Below are 12,226 nucleotides of genomic sequence, written 5' to 3'. Positions count from 1 at the left end.
ACATCGTTTCGAGAGTCTAAATGAACAATCAAGGATTAAATATTTCTGTATGCGTTCCAATCCGTTTACATCTGTGGTTATTTATCAAGTTATGCATTTTGGGATATGGGAAGATTGTAATTGGCAAGATATTAAGCTCGTTCAGATTGGCAGAGGATATACTGTCTGGATGTTAAATATTCGTCGTGAAAAAAACAACCACGTACGAATAGATCTATTGTCTTTTAGGTTTTCGCTTATTGTACGTTTCATATTGAACACACAGTCATTGTCAATCCTCAATCCTCAATGTCAATCCTTAAACTATCAATGTTTTTACTGTATCATACAATTAAATCAAATATTTGAAATTCTTTTTAATAAGAATAAAAAGTCGGAGGAGAGAATTTCGAGTTCTATTTTTTATTATTTCCTTGAACTGGCCTGATATAAAATTCTTGGGTAGTTTTGAAATTTTGAAATAGCGATGACGTTTGTCCGTTGCTGTTCTACATTGCTAGGGGTTTCTCCTCTTCTCTTCTCCTTTCACGAATAACAATAAATAAGAATGAAATATAACTTGTTTCATTAATCATATCTTATTGCAGAATTATTCGAAAAAATGCAAGAAGTCATAACTACCGCAAATATTTCAAAAAATAAAATAAATAGAAGAAATTGCTGTTTTGAGTAGGGATAAAAAACATTATAAAAATAACAATGAACAACATTCTCAATTCTTTTTTAATCCAAAGAAACTTAATAAGTTTATTTAGATTGGATCGGCTTACGAATTTTGAATGCTAAAGAAAACAGATTATTTACAAAAAAGATATTATGCAATAAACTTGAAAAACGCAAATAACTATAACAACTTTATGAGTAATAATCATAAATAAATGTTTTCGTTTTATTTCTTTGAAAAAAAACCAGATGAATATTTTTTACATTCCATAATTTACTGTCATTATGTAGATAAACGTTCGTTTAAAGACCTACATTTTTATAAAGTTACATCAAGTTTACCTTGCTCTTACACTTGTTATTAATTACCTATTTACACTCAATAATGCGCATAAATAATGCCAAAAAACATGATGTAAAATAGGAATTAATATAATTATCGACAAACGTTTATCTAACTTTATGGTTGTAATGGATGAAAGTTCAACCGAATAAGCTACATAGTACTATTACTATGTACTGCTACTATTACTTTATAATTTACTACCATTACTTGCATAAATATTTATTTATTATACCATAGATCAATGTCTTAAAGATGTACTTTTAAACTAAGGATATCTGCTTCCACACATTCATTATCAATGATTATTCATTAGTTTCTAATCATTTACTATTACTCTATAAATATCTATTTATCATACTATATACACTAATATCTTTCTAGAATTATATTACACCCTTGAACCAAGATTATCTATACCTCTAAATCATGAGATCTAATTGGTGTGCCCTAGTTCGAGGTCGGACCATCGTGAATTACCCTAATCTCGCTAAATTTCTGGTCGACCGGTTCAGTGACCTAGCCAGAAACTTTCTATGGCGGATTTATAAATGTTAACGCGTCTATTCTGCGCGTGTACAACCGTGTAACAGGCCCAGGAAACCGTTATAGCTCGTGGGTCGTCGTTATATTTGTGACGTCGAACAACCGTCCTCGTTTGTGTAAAAATTACTCGCGTGAATACAAAGTCATTCGTTGGTTGAATAAATAAACGTCTTTGTGCTTTTTGCATTTACAAGTCTGAGCATCCCTTGAATATTAAGAGAATCGTTTGAAATAAAATCACTCGATGTAACAGACGGTGCTTTTTATGGAAAGATGCGCAGACATCGTCTCGTTACTGCATCTGACCATGAAGTTCCGGATGTACTTACACGAAGGATAGACTGCGAAGTAGTATAGGATAAAATGAGAATTTGTAGAGAACAAATCTGAATTGATTAGTACGAATTAATTCGCATTTGATATTCTTATATTTCGTGTAATATCGTAAGTTGGATTAATTAATTTTGGATTACTTGAATTTAGATTAATTTTATTTAATTTTTGGTTAATAAATTCCCTCTATTTTCTCTCACAGACAAAATGCTATTGTACGTTTTCAAAGCCTAATAGTATGGTATTTAAAAAACTTGATTACGCGTCCATTTCACAGAGATAAAATTTCTTATTTCACAATCTTAGATTTTCAAAGTTTAATAGTAAAGTATGAAAATATTTTTAATAATAGAATATATAATAGATATACGAATAATAGTAAGATATGAAGACATTTTATTACACATGGGTAATTCCAATATTTTCGTATGATAAATATTATCCATTGCGAAGTATTTATCGATAAAATCATGCAACCTGATTGGATGGAATAAAGGATTTGTTAGATGTCTTGTTCAAAAAACTCTACGATTATCTTGAATCTCTGTTCGAGAGGAAGACCTTCGAACGTACTCTTTTGTTTTTGAGGCCGAGTCCAGCCGGTGGAACTTGGCTACCGACCAACTTTCACGTTTGTCGTGTATTATTATCGGAAGTATTGTTATCTGGCCTGAAGTGTACAGCCATTGTTCGCGTGCACGTGAACGGATACAAGAGCCTACACTAGACTTTCGCCGGATGCTGTGGCTCTAAGGGACGACCCTTCGGCGTTTGTTTCAAAGTCGGCCGCGTGAACGAGATCGAGATAGTGTATGTTTCTTCGAACTTGGAAACGCCTTGAGAAATTTTAAATATACAATTTACATACGCGCAGAATTTTCAGTTCGCGTGAGAAAAAGATTGCCATTTTCCTAAACGTTCTCCTTAATTGAGTATTTATCTTTCTGTGGGAACATGTGTGAAAATTTTAAAAATTTGAATAAAATGTTCGATTAAATCAAGTTGATCTTTTGTTAGAAAAATTTCTTTTTATTTTTCTTTTTATTCGAGTACCTTGGATTTTGATATAAATTATCAATAATCAGTATCATTTAAAGAAAAGATAATCAGTATCGTTTAGATCAATGAATTCGAAATATATTGTAAGAATCTACAACGAAAGAAAGAATCGCAATATTATGAAGAAGACCGTGCAGTTACCGGTGCAGTGCGTTATCAAATGCATATTACGTGAACGATTATTATAAATATCAAATGCGTGACTATGCTCTTTTACGCGATACAACGTAGACAAGCATCGTAATTGCCTTAACTGCACGTGTATATTTTATCTAATTAGTACGAACGTACTCTCTATTCATCAAACGAATCGGAAAGATTTTAATCGGATTTTTTACCTTCACTAGACGCGTTTCTATAGATTGTTGGCTACCTGCCAATAGTCTGGTTGTAGAAATTGCTTAGATTTTACGTAAGAATACAAAGCGAGTGATTTTCTCAGTGTCCAAAAATAATTTAGCCATCAAAATCTGATCCCTCGTCGGGATCGATAACACAAGATTCTTTGGCTCTGCATTTTATCTCTCGAAAACATATTTTAATCTTGCTGATAAACGATCGACGCGATAATATTGAATCGTTAATCATGATTTCAAATTATATTTCGCGTTTTAATTCGATTATTCACCGATCTAAGAATACTAAAGTAAAAAGAGAATGAACTTCGATGAAAGTTATAAGGTTTCTTGAAGAGTGTTATCGGGTAAATTGAAAAATTGAAAAATTTCCCCCAACCTCTGCCAAGTAAAATCTCTATTTTGTTATTCATTAAATTCCTATCTTTTAAATACGGAGACAAATTATATAAATAACACATAAAAAGAAATTTCCAATGTCTCCATGTCTACATGGTTTTATTTGGATAAGTACATTAGCAAACTGCATATGGAAAGCTTTCTCTTTTCCTCTCTCTCTTCGTTATCGTTTATGTGGCAATTATTTTTACTGATATCGTAGTAAATCGTAAAAAAGATGATTATCGGAAACGATGTATATTCTAGTAAAAGGCTATTATAATTTCATCAAGACTATCTATAAAATTGCATCAGCAAAATAATAGTCACCTCGGCATACCACACATAAGTAAGTACCTCTTATGATAAAACTACAGATACAAAATCGCTCTAATACTGTAATAAGATTGCACTAATTCTATAATAATACTACTTTAATCATTTTAGTAGACATTGCAATAAATGTTCTAATAGATATCACAACAACAAATTAGTATATTATTACTGTTATTATTATTATACGTAATAATATGTATATATAATATTTTTTCTTTCCATCTGTTTAACTTATTCTTATTTCTTCTTCTTTTATTGCAATTTTTATAATAATACTACGCTCATCGTTTTATTCTATTTTTGCAATAAATCTGGCAATTGATAGAAAAGAAGCAATAATAATCGCGATAAAGATGCAATTTCTTATGTAAAGTTTCTCATTTCTTCCAAAAGAGAAAAAAAGAAAAAGAACGAGGAAGTAGGTATAAGAAGTGTGACCAAGAAAGCCTCGAGATTCTCAAACGTGACTACTATTTGTCGCTAGGCGAATGAAATTTTATCAGATGACGCGATCATGCGTAGTAAACCGCAGTCTGGATGATTAACCGCGCGTACACGGGCATGTAAGACATATGACCGATTCGCGAACCGTCTAGGAATAGTGCAATACAATGGAGAACAACAGCTTTACCAAGAGAAGTCAACGAGGACTCCACGAACAGTCAACAACACGTTGCGCAACTTTTATAGTCGCGCTACGTACTTACATCACTGCAAAGAAACACTAGTGGATATACATTTATTGTTAGATTCATCTGCATTCAGATAATTAACTATGTCACTAATAAGAGTCGATTAATGTTGAACAACATAATTAGGAACCAAACTCGTTCTAACCTTCTGTAAGCACCTATTATGGAATAGTATTGGTTGCGAGAATTATAATTACTCGCAAATTGCTCTCAAGTTTTATGAATATTTTTATTTATGAATTGACAATTACAAATTATTATTCATAAGTTTCATAAACATTGGTATCTATCAATCATTTATTTATGAATGATATTAATGAAAGTTATACATTATGTTAAGTTATGATGTGATTCTTATAAAAATAAAAAAATACAAAGTTTTATTACTTTTTCTATGTAACGTGCTAATCGAAATAGATTTGCTAAACTTTTTATTGTTTTCATAGCTATGTGAACGTTCCTAAATCGATAACTATAATTCTTCTTAATTTATGCAAAGATAGTCACGTCTTGAGAAAAATTAAACAATTTATAACACAATATTGTTCGATATCAACGAAATTCAATATAGCGGATATCGGATGTCAATGAATTTTTTTCGTCGTTTTGATGCTTAGCATTGACAATATATATGTTGATGATATTAAAAAATACGAGAAAGCTATGTAAATCGAAGAAACTTCATTTTCTTTGCAATTCGAGGCTTCTCAAGAATAATTAGAGGAACTAATTACACAACGTTAAGGGGTTAAAAATTACTTCCTCTAGAAAGAATCATCATGATCTCTTCCTAATTATTTCTTTTTTTTCCCCTTATAATTTTGATCAGTCTATAGGTGATGCAACGTACTTAACATTTCCTCATAGTAATTGGAAAAAAGTTTCTAGTATAACAGAACAAGCTTGTAGCGGCATGAACCTATTTCATGAGCACGCCGGAACGAGGAGACTTTAAGCACACTTTCATAGCGAAGTTCGCCAGCAACTTTTCGGTAAAAAGTTTATCAACGAGATAGAACCGAGTACTGAGATAGGACAGGAACGCGAGCCACCCTATTTCTTAACAACTATGAAACAAACGCATTACGAAGTAGGTCGGCGTTCGTTTTAGAAGCGATAGAAAAATGGAATTAGATAGATGTAGGGTTTTCTGAGAAACTTTTCTTTACTCATAAAAGAAGAGCTGATTGGAGTCAACGAAACGATAAAATTTAATATATGTGCATGAAAAGTGTCTTAAAAATATAGTATACTTAAGTAGACAGAACAATTCACTGGCCTATAATACAGAGCGCACATTTTAGACGTCAGTTTTAATTAAAAAATATGCATTGTACTAAAAAGAACACAATATCGCACAATGGATCATTTGTTAGTATTGTGCGAACAAACACGTATAATTTGTGTTTATCGTTACTGTATTTTTCTCGTGACTCCCCACTTTTAAATTATGTATTATAATTTACAATAAGCCTCTTGTTTTCCCGTTGCATTCTTCCTCGAGTGCATTCTTAGTGATATACAGTTTGGCGTAAATACCTGATAAGAGAAATAGAAAAAGATCGGTGAACAAAAGGTGTCTTATTATTTTTCGATCGTAAGATGGTTCCGTCATTCATCAACAAGAATAGAAATAGGAATAGAAATATTTCCATAAAACTAAAGAAACTTGTTGATAAAAATTGTTTAAAATATTACTTTATTTTTGAGTTAAACATTTTTTATCGCCTTTTCAACAATTGTCTATGCTGGAAAATATCTATTATATCTATTTAAATTACAATGATATTTTGCAAAATTACATAATTTTTTTTCGTCTTAAACTATCTTTTTTGCGTCTCTGTATACACCTACATATTCGTAATTGTTCTATTAAAGCGTTCAAGAGAATTCGAATCGAGTCTACCTCTTCTATCTGGAATTTAAAACTCATTTGTGACTAACACGGGTACCAACGAGAGGCAAATTGGCGCGTAACAGCGCGTTCAGTGGTTTAACACGATTATTGTATTAATTACATTTGCAATTATCCAAGCAGAATAAGCACCAACAAGTAAGGGTCAATTATTTAAATTGTGCGCGCAAGGTAAACCTCGAATCATCTGGATTGCCATGTCACCATTGTTTTTCCCACCAGCTATATCTCATTTCGGTGATCTCAATCGTAAAACTGTCCGAAAAATTCCACCTCTTTTTTGCAACTGAATGATTCATACCTAATTATTCATATCCATCAGAATTCTGAGACGTCAGTATACACAGTGTGATAGTGTAAATTTCCTGAATGATCAAAGAAGAGAACACGATAGGTATTTATTTATATAAACTTGTTAGACAATTTTATGAAGAAGTAACTTCTTTTTCTTGATTTATAAAAGCTACATGGTAATTGTACAATAATTTGATATAACATTAAGAGAGCTTGCTTCGAGACGAAAAACGTAGAATGTTTCTAAAATATATGTAGTTGAAACGATCGGAGATCTGTTTCCAAAAGTCTTTCTTTGTTAATTGTCCACGAACCTTAAAAGATGGCCAAAATCGTATTTAAGATGCCAATTTTAAACGTTTCGTCGATATTAATACGTGTCGCATAGAACTGTCTATGTCTAAAAAATCAAAGACCCGAGTAATAATTGTTGCAAAAGAGAAAAATGAAATGAAGAGAAGAATCTCGATATGTGACATAAAAAACAATCTATATCTAGAAGGCTAAAAACTTTAGTAATAATGGGAAAAGAAAAAGACAAGACAAAACAAGGAGGTAAAGCGAAAAAAAAAAGAATCGGAAGATTCAAGAAGAGGCAAAATCTTATCCAAGCTGTTCAATTTGCCTGACGGCATATTGGAGACGATGCAAGTCCTCGCCAATTTCTCGTCAGGCCATCTCCTGTAATCGTATTCCCGAAGGTCGCCGATGATTAAGACTGCATCGTACACGGAATGTACGTAAAACCGTGGTGAATCGTCTCGCGTTAAGTGGGGAAAAAGGCCTGTATAAGCGATTCCACGTAAAACGTGAACGTTTCGAGGATCACGTACGCCTTTTTCCTTCGAAGGAAATGAAACAACCTGAATATGGAAAATCCTGGTGCCGACCTGTTCTGCGCTGGTATATCGACGTTGGCACAATGAAAGTTACATAAGCTTCAACTTTGTTCGTCATGAAAAAGAAAAAGATGGAAGTAAAAGAAAAGAAGCGGATCATACTTTTATTAGCCAGGAATTGTACTTGCTATTGGATACTTTTACTTACTATTTAACTTACGATACATATATTAAATTTGTGTTGCGCGATGACAAAATAAAGACACAAATATATTGTTAGTATTATTAGAACGTGAATCGCGAAAAATGAGAAAAATGAAGTGAATCTTGTTTTTATTGTCCAGTTACATTGTCTTTTTATTGTGTATTTTCGTGTCGAACATGTATACGTGGGTGGTAAAATAGAGACACAGACATGTTATTACGTTATTGTGATCTGAGTCACGAAAAAGAAAGAAAATCAAGCGAATTAAATTTTTAATAACCAGACACTACCAATAGATAATTTTTACTTGCAATATATTAAATTTGTATTTTAAAGATTTATACACCATCGCTCAAACATATTTGGACATAGAATTTTGTAGAAGAAAATGAGTTCATAGAGCAAGAAAATACATGCAGTAATTAGTTAAATTTAATAACGAATAATACCGCCAGTAAATGAACTTACCAAATAAAGGAATATGTACTTCTAAGGAAAAATGAGACAATCAGCTACACATATCTTATAAGATATCTGTGGTATGTCAATCCATTAAAGGCTGATCAAGGGATCGTCTCGAGACCACAATTTCACTGTTTTACGTTTTAACTGCGTACTCGTAAGAGTCAGAGTCACGAGAATATCGTACTTAGAACTTGTACCACTCACGATCAATATATACATTGTACTATAATCTCAAAGTGAATATCATTCGAACCGTTTCCATCAGGTGATCGTTAACTACGTAAGATTGAATTATCTAATAGTCTAGATTTATGTACAACATAGCAATTAATAGGAAATAATCGTGTCAGGTTAGACGTGAATTTCTCATCTGTGTTTACAGAACGAAACGTTTTTTCCTTTCCTTATTTCTCGTGACATTTCGATCCTTCTCGAGCATATTGAAAAGAAAATTGCTAATGGACAGTATCATATACGTTGATCACAAAATTATTTGTTTTGGTATTATATATTTGAATACGAGAATTTAAAGAACTATGAAAGTATCTGTCCAAGTAGAATAGATCGCGCTATAGTGTGGCTTTATAGTGTAAAATCACTCTTTGGAAAAGCGTAAAATCTTTCTCGTCGATATCTCAAAAAAATATAAGAAAATTGAATAAAAATCGTGGCATTTCTTACGTGTACAGAATGGTTGGAAATAATAGTAAAAAAGGTTTTGTTTGTAATATTTTAAGTATTTTAATAGGCAATTTTTTAATTCTTAAATTATTTTTGTCCTACTGATTCGCATGCATGTATACTTAATAGTTCTCATTTCTCAAATTATTATCTTATTATTCATTTATGTCACTGATTCTATATTTAACGATTTGTGTATTTAAATTTAGAATATTAATTTATATTTTGCTTTTAGCAAGATATACTACACACTTGACGTAACTACGATACTCTTGCGATCAACGGTAGAAGCCATTTGATAATTTCGCGACATCATTTTAAATGAAATTAGGTTTCGTAACTGATGCCGTGACTTTATTTCATTCACATCGAAGAACGTAGGAAGTAATTGGATATAACTTCACATGTTCTTGCTTCTTATTTCATCTCTCTTTTTTTCATATTCAGTCTATATTTGTCTTCTCAAAAAACATGCTATCCATAACGATATATTTTAAAATATTGGTACTTGACAACCCTCTCTTTTTTATTTCCACAATGGTTTATCAATAACGATTGTAATCGTTTTTAACATTAATGATAAGATAAACAAAAGTAATAATTTTTGACTAAGGGAAACGATAATTTATTTTATCAATCTTTTTTTTATTAGAGCAATCTTCTGTCTGATTTGAGATTAACGAAATTGACAAGATTAACATGGATTGTTATTGAGACAGAAATATGATTTTACACATATAGAATCATACTAATGCGTTACATACAATGCAATATGTTGATTAAAAATTTTGTTCAGTAATGTATTGTTAAAAAAACATACAAAGAAAACATAGGATTTCACAGTGAAATTTATCTCGATATATGTATAGATGTGGAAAGCGGATGTATCTGTGAGTGTCTGTGCGTGTAAGAAACAGTCAACGAGTCGAAGGTGAAAACCATTGCGGAATTGTTGCCAAACCGTTAGGCTGCTTTCACACGGAGATACGCGTATCGCAATACGTGTATCGTAAATTGTTTTCCGTGTGAATGTCGCCACCTTGTTTTAATGTTTCGTTTGTCTCCTTCATACGAAAGGTATCCTTGCCAAGATACACAAAATGAGTATCAAGACAGTACGTTTCAGGAAAATCGTCGTGTGAACGCCTCCATTGGTATACATGTTCACATATTCCGTATCTATCATACGCGTATCGCGACGATACGCGATCAAGCGACCGCGACCGGACGACCGCGACCGCGACCAAGTTGATCGGTAGAGTTGAATCGAAAATAAAATAAAATAAAAAATCAAGAGTTGAATTGCTGAAGAAAGTCGAAAGTCGTGCGCGGAGTTTAACGGTCGCTCAGCGAGAGAAACGTAAGTGAGTTGCGATACCAAGTGTTGTAACCGATCGCGTTAATTGATATACTGTGGGTGTAAAAACATTCGCACATTCTTTCAAACGGAATTTCAACAAAATTTTCAGCATATATATAACATAAAATCTGCAAAATCTACTTTTGAAATTTGTAAAAAGTTATCTTCACTATTTTCTTCGCGAGTCCGATCGACTGCAACCTCCTCAAGAACTTTTTCCACGTCGTCTAGTAGACTAATTCCTCCAATTTCTCAGAAAAAGGTGAAATCTGGTCAAATTTTTGAATAGTCGATCTATTTTAAAGAGTGTACGAATGCTTTTCACGTCTACCATATGTGTTAGATCGTCGTAAAAGTTTCTTTCATTTTATAAGGAAATAATAGAACAAAATGGAAATGGATCACACATAATTCAATAAAACAATATAAAACAAAAAAATGTTGTGCGTTTATTATTTCCTTGTGAAACGAAAAAAACTTTTTGGACAACCTAATACCTTTAATTCTAATTACATTATATTTTAATTGCAAATTAATTCTTAATTAATTAAATTATATATATTATTATAAATTAATTAAATAAAATTTCTATTTAATGTACGAATTTGAACTGTCCGTTTTTCCTTAATTTCAATGTTATATATAGATAAGATTATCATAAGAAACGTGCATTGGAAGCAGCATATGCGCAAAATTTTTATTTCTTCTTGAGCACGTACAGATAATCATATTTCTTTTCACGATAAGAATGATTAATACCGTTCTTAGCAATTACATAGAACATAAAAATAATGTATTCTTAATATGCTTTTCTTGTCCATTAGAAATCGAAATGAAATATGAAGAAACCGATGAAATCTACCAAAAATTAATCATCGCTTTATCGAACCTTACGATTAAATTCGACCAAGTACTAAAACATTTCAACGACACGCTGTTGCTGCAAAAAAAGAGAGAAAGAAGACAAGCATAAAATGTAAAACTGTAACAATGTAACGTAAAAACGTCTTGAACACTCGAAAATTTCGTTCACGTGAATCCGTCATCTTGAATCGTAGTTGATCCCAAAATCTTAGAGGATATTTGCAGATGACAAGATAGAGGAAACGTGTTTGTCAGTGAATTGGGACAAATCTGGCGCCGTTGAGGCAACATTCACGTCTTGAACGATATATTGCCCCCCATTAACAACGTGTGACACGTGAAATACTCGTTGTCATTCGTTAGTAGCCAATCAATAGCTAATTCTTTTTTATCTTGTAAGTTTTCCTTCCTTTTTCTTCCTTTTTCTTTCTTTATCATTAGACTAATATGATTTGATTATTTGAAGTACCTCGGTTCTTCGGTTCGTGACGTTATGTAATTTTCTTTTACGTTAATATATCGTGTGTATGTTGTATATAAGATATGCACATGTGTATTGAAAAATAGAAATTGTAAAATAGGAAATTTACATAATCTTCCGCATTCTGAAAGTTAATCAATTATATCAGTATTAAGGAAGTACAGAGACTTCAAATTCCTACAGAAATACAAATTTCTGGAAATTTGTAAGAAATAATACCGAGTTTGCGGTTAGAGTGAAAAAGTTGTATATCTGTATTACTCCAATTTATATTTGCTAAGAATTTTTAATATTTTAGGTATATATCTGAGTCTTTATTTACTATTAATATTAATATTAACATATTCCATTGAAAACCATATCTTACAATTTAATGTTTTAAAAATATTACACTGCACGAATTTTTCTATTTATTC

At 31.7% G+C, this 12,226-nt stretch overlaps 1 protein-coding gene and 1 long non-coding RNA gene across 3 annotated transcripts in view; one reads left to right on the top strand and one right to left on the bottom strand.

Annotated features, from left to right (window-relative positions):
* LOC110120324 overlaps positions 1-8,637 on the bottom strand; it is a 28,469-nt gene extending 19,832 nt beyond the window's left edge. Inside the window, exon 1 of the long non-coding RNA XR_002308952.2 lies at positions 8,428-8,637. This is a non-coding gene — a long non-coding RNA (uncharacterized LOC110120324). The remainder of the gene's footprint in view (positions 1-8,427) is intronic.
* LOC100651242 overlaps positions 1-12,226 on the top strand; it is a 33,672-nt gene that overhangs the window by 13,363 nt on the left and 8,083 nt on the right. The window lies entirely within an intron of this gene.

The sequence above is a fragment of the Bombus terrestris genome, chromosome 3, assembly GCF_910591885.1.
Source record: "Bombus terrestris chromosome 3, iyBomTerr1.2, whole genome shotgun sequence".
Lineage (NCBI taxonomy): Eukaryota > Metazoa > Arthropoda > Insecta > Hymenoptera > Apidae > Bombus > Bombus terrestris.
This window is presented reverse-complemented; position numbering and strand designations above follow the sequence as displayed.